Raw genomic sequence first — 9,118 nt, 5'->3', positions numbered from 1 at the left:
TAAAGCGTAATGAACGTGTATTAATTAACGGACTGCTAAATTGTGATGCAAGATCTTTGGCGATCATAAGCTGCAAGATACACTCAAACTTAAGGTGTCCTACATCACATTAAAATGGCAACTTCAAGGAGATCATCAGTGAAATTGGAAAGATATACTCAAACTTAAGTTGTCCTACATCATAAATAACTTGGATAGATGTGGATCAAGTTTAATCAATGTTCTCCCGGGATTAATCCAAAATTGTGATACCCAGCTAAGACCAGATTGACCAGCTCAATTTTATTAGAATGATGACCGATGCTTGCAGAAGGAAGCATACCAATACTCCCACTAACCATAGAAGCCTCGTCAGATAATATATCACCAAAAATGCTGTTGGTTAATATAGTGTCAAACTGCACAAGTAAATTAGCGGACACATTTTTGTAAAAAAGACCAACGTTAGTTCTCAAGAAAGAAAATAGTTTAAATGTTTGTTGACTTTGGGCTGGGGAGGTGAATATGCCCTGTTTGGGATCACGAATAAGTTGCATTGCTGCATTATCAATATACATATGTGAGAGCTCAACATCAGGGTAGTCTGCTGCCATTTCCGTAACTTCTTTCCTCCAAAGCATAGATGCCTGACTAAATTAAATTTTTCAGGAATAAGACTTGACAATGAACATAGTATCATGCATCGGACATTAAACATTTTCCACTCCAGCAAAATATATTCCCCTGGTAGTTGGTCAATGCTAAGGTAGCTGCTGCCTGCCCATTTGTCGAGCGTTTATTATTGAAAAGCAAATTAGTGTTGTTGCCCATATTAGGCTTATTCATCCATAGCTGCTGCATTGCCATAAGTTTATTGATAGTGTTCCTGTAAGTGGGCAGACCTTGACCACCAGCAACCTGCTCCATTTCCTGCATCCTTTGCATCTTTAGCTTAGATGCAAAACTATATCGAGGATAACTTTTCAAGCCCTCTGCATATGAGATAACAGAATCTGAATTCAGGTGATTACTCATAATAATCAGACGAATTAAGAAGAATCAGACGGATAAGGTCAGGGAATTACGAAGGACTTTTCAGTTTTATACATAATTCCTAAAGACAATAGCCAAAAGAACGTAAAGTAGAGAAGAAAACCTAAATTGAGTAAGATCCAACCTTAACATCAAAAGGCACTCCCGAAAATCCAACTATATTCCCGGAAGAATCTTTATGGACTAACATTTTATATTCATCCACACACCGACAACAAAATTTCAAATGGTGACTTGGTGACTGAAATTTTCTTTTTATAAGACTTCTCGTGAATAAGCATGGAACTAATTCACAAGAACACCAAGAAAACGCAGCAACCATACTTTTCAACCAGTTTTTAGCGGAGTCCAAAATTACATTTCTCATATAACCTCCACCATATCAACTACAGAAATATACAAGGCAGTGGATGCTCCGAAACACATATACACAACCGTCTCTGTATAGGACAGAAGGCTAAATAACAAAGTCAAGACCAGAGATGAGTGAAGGCTTGAATTTTAAAAAATGAGTTGATATGCCTACTTTAGCACCAGTATAAACATGCAAATTGGGGAAATGATACGGAGTATCATTTACGTTATCTCCTGAATATTCTACAGAGTTATTCAGAATCGTTAATTTATCTCCTAACTTTTCAAGTGAAATTATCTAGTAGCCTAATATAGTACAGGAAAACACTCCATAAATCGTAATTTATAAGAGCATCAAATATTTCTATACGTGGAAACAAAAACAAAAACAGTATAGTTTGCACAATACATACTCATAAATGCTCCTCTCAAATAACTAACCAAGGAAGAATTTATCAGATATAATACACAATATACACACACATGAAAAGACTCAAGTATGGGACAACATTCCAACATCAGATACCAGGATATGAGGAATTACCTATGGGACCAACTTTATCGTCCCGGCAAAATTCTACAAGATCTTTCAATATCTTCCCCAAAAGTTGTCGATTCTGACAGAAGTTGGTCCAGCAAAAAAATGTATACCTTTGCCCATTTGTAAACCACGTCAACAAGAGAAAACTTAAGATTATTTCGAGTATACTCCTCAGGGGTAACTGGGATTTTAAACTCTTCCTGTACTGGCCCAATCTGATAGTGGTAGCATACAATCTGCAAGAAGATTTAATTTAGGAATCAAACTTAAGATAATTTAACATACGAGAAGAGACAAGAACAAGGTCAATGGATTTCTTAAGGTAGAAAATTATCTAAGGGTGTACAGTGCGAGCATGAGAAGTCTAGAGAGTGATAACTCTTGCAAGTCCTACCACCAGAGAGTTCCGTATTTATTGACAACAATGGCTACATTGCTATTGTTGATTAAAGAGTTGAAATTAACTTGGGAAAAGACCATGCAGAAAGTCATTGGAATTTCCTCTGCATCAATATGGGATTGCATTTCTGAACCTGCCCTTTCTTTGAAATGAACATGGCCAATTTATCACTCATCCCACAAGAATTGAAGTTGCCTCGCAAATCAAACAATAGGCCAAAACCCATTAAACGTGATAAAACCACACAGCTAGACGCATAACAATACTTGATATACTGTCGCTCCGAACATTCAAATTAATTGTTCCCATAAACATCCGAAGACTGAGAATAGATGGTAGTACCTTACACCCGTGAGTTAAACGTAAGCGAGAGAAACTTTTAAGAACTTGATGAACAAGCTGAGCAATAGTAGGCCAATTCTGCAGTCAAATTACAAAGCAGTTACAGTAAGATACTATCACAACTACTGAATTATTTGAAGCTTTAAAAAAACTACTGTAATTTACCCACCTTCTCATCAACATTACGGTAATGTACAGATGAAAAGAACTTGTAGATCTCAACATTCACGCCTTTAATACCTTTAGTCTTGTGGACAAGGGTTCTAAAACCTGAAACCATGGACGACTAACATTAGTTGCAGATTCTATAACATGTTCACCCATGTGACAGGAAAACTCAAGAATGAGGAAAAACCCACCTCATCGATCATGGGTAAAAATTCGCTAGCAGGCTGGAATAGACTTACTTCCTTATCCTGCAAATCAGACGTATGTCAATTGAATTGAGACCATATATGTCAACTTTACATTTAAGGGTCCAAACTGCACCTGCTTGTCAGTAGATTCATTAGTGTTAGAGTGGCCATTACACACTTTGTGCACTGGGCTCATGATATCCATCCCGTGACTATATCCTTTGAGATACAGCCTTAAAACCTCCAGTGGTAGATTCAATAATGAGGATAACACAATCAGCCTGGGAGGTACCAGTAATCATGTTCTTGATAAAGTATGTGTCCAGGGGCATCGATCACAGTAGTACTTGTTGGTCTCAAACTTCCACAAGGCAATATCAATGGTAATACCGCGTTCACGCTCAACCTTTAGTTTGTCAAGAACCCAAGCATACTTGAAGGACCTCTTGGTCATCTCAGCAGCTTCTTTCTCAAATCTCTCGATCATATGCTTGTCAATACCTCCAAGCTTGTAGATCAAGTGATCAGTGGCGGTTGACTTTCCAGAATCTACATGGCCAATGACCACCAAACTGATATGAATCTTTTCCTTACCCATGATGTCATCTCAAGTAAAACTACAAACATAAAATATCAATCGATCAACACCAATAAACAATGAGAAAATTATGTCCAACCATCATACTCTCAGAAATACCATATCCAATACTGTGGGAAAGATCGGAATTAAACGAGCAATACGGACACAGCGATCACATACATACACAATCACAACCAAACTAAACTTCCCAATCAATAAATACAAGTTTGATATCTATAGAATCTAAATCAATCACAAAACTTTACAAAATCAGCAGAATCATAGCAAAAGTTTGTCCTCAAAATGAACATATCAGGAACCAGAATTGAATTGGCGAGTCAAGGGAAATTTATTCTCTGCTCTACCAACTGAGGCTATCCTGACCAATATATTTTTAAACTTATTAACAATTAAAGGTAGGCAGAATACAACTCGGAAATCGAGATAGCTACTCTACTACCAGCACTTAATCATGATGTGCCTTATGCAATTTCTTGGTAATAAACAACAATTTAACAATTTTAAGTTGAGATCCCTTTTATTAAATATAAACATGCAGATTTTATAAATCCTACAACAATGAGTCTAGCCCGAGTTAGAATATTTTGGTACAGAACTCATATCATGTTTTTGTCAGCTATACCTATGGGACATTATGCCTTATAACCACAATGCATGTCAGCTACTCACGCTTCTTCAATATAATGTTGCTAAAGCCTAACAAACAGCCTCACAGATCGAAACACATTGGAATAAAATGGTACATAAGACCGTCGAACCAGTCGTGAGCTTCGTGCAAGGTATGCTCCTTGGACCCCAGTACTTGCAACACAGATATGGGTTCAAGTGTGAGGTGTGAGCTTATCATTTCAATGTAATAGTGTGAAAGCTCGAGGATAATAAATCTTAAACTAACCTTCTTAAGCAAGGCTTCGTCAGATCGTATACATCTCTAAGGACTTTGACAACCTAATACACAAACAACAAATGAGAGTGAGTCATAAAGCTAGAAACGTAACTACATGATAGAAATTTGGGTTCAAAGACTAACCTCTGCATCAATATGGGATTGCATTTCTGAACCTGCCCTTTCTTTGAAATGAACATGGCCAATTTATCACTCATCCACAAGAAGTTCCCTTGCAAATCAAACAATAGGCCAAAAACCATTAAACGTGATGAAAATTGATCCTTCACATACAACTTTAGTAAAGTATATTTTTGTAATGAACAATTGTTACTATAAACTTCAAACGACATTGATCACTAATGAACTTGAGCTAAGCACAAGTGAGACCGAAAATAATAACCCGTACGCTAATATCAGGTCAATAAAACCAAATTCACAGAAAAAATCAGGCCAATAAACAATTATAAAGTTAATTTGAACAGAAAATTAAGGGGATAATACCTTAGATAAATTGAGGGAACCAAGTTTACATGGACACGCTGGTGAGAGTGACTGCAATGGGAAGCACTGACACGCTGTGTACGGCAGGCAACACAAGTGAGATGACAAAGTATTCATAATTTCAAATTTGTGCAATTGATTTATTAACTCAAGAAAAGCCTTCAAGACCCACCAAAATGCTAAAGTTATCATTCCATTAACAGCAAAACCCACCTATTGAACACGAAAAGCAACATAAAGAACAAGATAAATTGAATCCCTCAAAATCATAATAAAATCAATTGAAACTAACAAAAAAAAAATTACTGTAATTATCTTCAACCCAAACCCAAGGTAACACATGACAGGAAACGCCAACAACAAGATAATACATGACAGAAAATGCCAACAAACCATGATTTATTTGCAACATACCAAAACAGCTACAGAAATTTCAAAAACAAGTATGAATCATCAATTAGTAACCCTAACTATACAAGTAGCACTTTTTTGACAATGTTACATCAAAATTGGAATAAGTTGCCTCTAAAATAAAATGAACTAATTCGACGCCTTAACCAAGAGTACGACGCAAATTGAACAACCAAATGAAATTGAACAAACTATTGAAATGTAATATTTGACAATTTTAACAAAAACAAAGAGAATTAAAATTGAAAAGAAAGCAACGAAAGACGCACCAATTTGGTGGAAATAGCAATAGGAAGAACTGATCTCACAGCTTTAATGACGAGCTCATTTGGAGACCTTTCTGAAGATATTTTCCACAAACCTAATTAACAAATCCAAGCTTCGATCTTCTTCTGCGTTTTCTTCATCTTCGTATCCATATAAATTGAATCGACTCCATTTGATTCTCGTTGTAGTTTGATGAGTTTCGTACTTGTGAGCTGAATTCAAAGGATAGGTGTTTTGCTATTGGGGGAGACTGAAAAAAGAGAGAACGAAATCCGAGCTCGACTACGATTGCAGGCTATCCTCTGCCTCATTTTTTGCAATTCAAAAGAAAAAGAACAGAGCAATTACTGAGGAGGAGAATGAAAGAAGACAGGGGCGAATTCATTTTTGGCTTGGCTGGTGAGTTTTCCTCGGTGCAATTACTGAGGGAGATGAGAAGATCGCACTGAGGGAGATGAGAAGATCGCATATGGAAAAGGAAGGAGGTATTTCTGGCCGGCATTACTGAGGGAGAGGAGAACAGAGCAAAGATAGTAGGTTAAATGTGGCAGAGAAAGGAGGACTAACGTGGCAACAAAATAAGGGTAAAATAGGTAGTTTAAACAAAGTTACTGTTCCAAACTCCAACTTCTTGCTTTTATAAGGGTTATAGAAAAGGATGAAAAACTATAACTTAAGAAATAGAATCTGCTTGTGTTCTAGCAATTGCACTCTGTTTCGTACATAAATCTGCAAAAAACAAACACGGGAAAAAAATCAACTTCCAATTCAGTTCTATTTATGATAATATGCAAGAACATACATTTATGAACAAATTAATATATTAATCTAGTATTATTTTGAGTGATTAAAAATTGCAACAGGGGAAATGGTTGATCATCCTAGATCGAGTACAATAGCTAAAAAACAGCTAGCTCCAAAACCGTGTATTAGGATAAGCTCAACATAAAAAATCATACTCTGCATAAACCAAATTCAATTAATCAACTCTAATAAAAATATTTGCAGGTTTGCTTTGTTCATATAAATGCATCATCAAATAGATAGAATAATATACCATCTAATGCCCATCTTAACGCATCCAAATTCACATCTTCAAAACTTGAACTGGTTTTTCCAAAATTGCTTATACAACTAAATCCCAAAGAAACTACATTTTCCAAAATATTAAAATCATTATGAAATTACCATCAATTTATGAAAAAAAGGGCAGAAACCTCAAAAAAAGCCAGGGAGGTGGTTCACTATGTCACCTCTCTTTACATTGCTATTACTCTTGGATTGCATTGTCAATAAATTGATACAGAGGAATTGTCAATGCCATTCTATAAATCAGAGAATAGGTCAGGCAAAATCTCTACAAAGTAGATGCACTAATACAAAAATAGGAATAAGAAACGTTGAATATAAAGCGATCAAGTGTGATAAGCGTTTCACGGGATTATATAGAGTGGTTATTTGTGTTGACAGTTTCATGTGAAAAAGAATATAGAGCGCCAAGGAGACTTAACTGTTATATATATTTTTATCCTGAAAAATTAAAAAAAAAGCTAATAACATATAGCAGTCACGTGCTACCGTGTGCTACCGTGTAGTATATACCAATTAAAAAAAAAGTAACAACATAAAGAGAAGTCACGTGCTAGTGTGTAGTATATGCCAATTAAAAAAATTAAAAAAAGTAACTAACCAAAATTTGGGAAATTAGGCGGCATATCTAAAAAACTCAAAATTGAGAACTCTGTCTCTCGCAAAACTCTGCAAAACCTTATTAATTAGTCTTATCTACTCCTTATTACTCACAAACTGCAATCACCGTTAATTCACCACCACCGCCGACCCCAAGCTGCGCCGACCCCAAACTGCGCCACCACCACTACCGTCGAGATTGTACGGCAACCGCAAGCAACATTCTACCCCTTTGAATTTCGAGGTTAGCATTTTGTTATACTAATTTATCCTTTCAATATTATTAATTATCAGATTGTAATGCCTAACTATGAAATTCTTGTTGTAATTCGTATTAGAATAGATTTTCAATGAATTTGAAAGAAATAAGAAAATTTTGATATTACCTTGAAAGAAAAATTGAAAGAAACAAATTGTGTTAGGATTTTCTGATATTTGTGGGTTCTGTTACTGGCATTATGCTGGGTTGGTGACAGACTGATAGTGCTGGAGTTCTGGCATTACGTTATTTTTTCTTATTTTAATCTCCTGTTTAATCTGCCTAATGAATGTTAAATCTCCTTCCTAATGAATGTTTAATCTCCTTCCTAAATTATCATGCTCAAGTGTTTAATCTGCCTAATAAATGTTTAATCTCCTTCCCAATGAATGTTTAATCTGCCTTATATGCATTTAAACAAATTCTGAAAGATTTGGTATAATTATGGCTTGATTCATACCTTAAATTATCGTACCTTGATTCATACCTTAAACTATTTGAACTTTTTTTTTAACATTTGAGTATGTCTAAACTTATTATAAAGGGGGTTCATGTTCGATAAGGACCCAATGCCCTTAATTGCATTTTATATGGTATTTACAATTATGAGTTTTATTTTTACGGAACTTACTAGTTTGTAGAAATGGATCGAAGTTGGATAACAACAACAAAATTGGGGGACCCAAAATACAAAGCTGGAGTTATGGAATTTCTCAAATTTTCTTTGGATAATAATAGTGAAGGTCGTGATAGGTTGCCTTGTCCTTGTTATATGTGTCACAATCTTATGCATCACAAAGTTGACGAAATACTCAACCATTTGAGTAAATGGGAATTTGATATAACATATACTCATTGGTATCGTCATGGTGAAAAAAGGGAAGAAACTTCTGCCCATCAAGGCGATAATACGGATGAGGGTGGTACCTTGGAGGAAATGATGGATCAACTTCATGAAATAGTTGATAATGATCCTCAGGTGATAGAGGAATTGTTGACTGATTCTGAACTGCCCTTATTCAAAGAGAGTAAGTACACAAAACTATCGACTATAGTTAAGATTTACAATGTGAAGGTGGGTCATAGTGTGACGGATCAGTGTTTTATGGCGTTCCTTAAGGTGTTTAAAGACACACTTCCACCCGAAAATGTTTTACCTAGCCGTACATATAAGGCAAAAAAGATGTTGTGCACAACAGACTTGAATTACAAAAAAAATCATGCTTGTCCTAACGATTGCATACTGTATCAAGTTGAATTTGAAGCTTTAAAGAATTGCCCTGAGTGCAATGACTCGAGGTACAAGAAAAAGGAAGGAGTTTCGACTAAGGTTTTGTGGTACTTTCTAATAATACAAAGGTTCAAACGAATGTATGCATATGCAGGAGATATAGAGAAGTTGATATGGCATAAATTTGGTCGGAAAAAAAATGATGGGTTACTAAGACATCCAGCTGATTCTCCGCAATGGAAATT

General features: G+C 35.7%; 1 long non-coding RNA gene across 3 annotated transcripts; it reads right to left on the bottom strand.

Moving 5' to 3' along the window:
• LOC130467797 (uncharacterized) lies at positions 1-6,226 on the bottom strand. Of its 3 annotated transcripts, none has more exons than XR_008927669.1 (11): positions 5,697-6,226; positions 5,017-5,090; positions 4,657-4,744; positions 4,522-4,574; positions 4,249-4,427; positions 3,159-3,642; positions 3,029-3,085; positions 2,839-2,939; positions 2,670-2,747; positions 1,931-2,163; positions 1-971 (listed from the first exon to the last, which is right to left on the bottom strand). It is a non-coding gene; the product is annotated as an uncharacterized lncRNA (long non-coding RNA). The 3 variants fall into 3 exon arrangements; XR_008927668.1 differs by lacking the exon at positions 4,249-4,427 and adding an exon at positions 5,189-5,229 and having other exon boundaries at positions 5,697-6,222; XR_008927667.1 differs by lacking the exon at positions 4,249-4,427 and having other exon boundaries at positions 5,697-6,221.
• Between the last annotated feature and the right edge of the window lie 2,892 nt (positions 6,227-9,118).

The sequence above is a fragment of the Spinacia oleracea genome, chromosome 2 (assembly GCF_020520425.1).
Source record: "Spinacia oleracea cultivar Varoflay chromosome 2, BTI_SOV_V1, whole genome shotgun sequence".
NCBI classification, from domain to species: domain Eukaryota; kingdom Viridiplantae; phylum Streptophyta; class Magnoliopsida; order Caryophyllales; family Amaranthaceae; genus Spinacia; species Spinacia oleracea.
The sequence above is the reverse complement of the archived record's forward strand: the minus strand, read 5'-3'. Positions and strand labels throughout refer to the sequence as shown.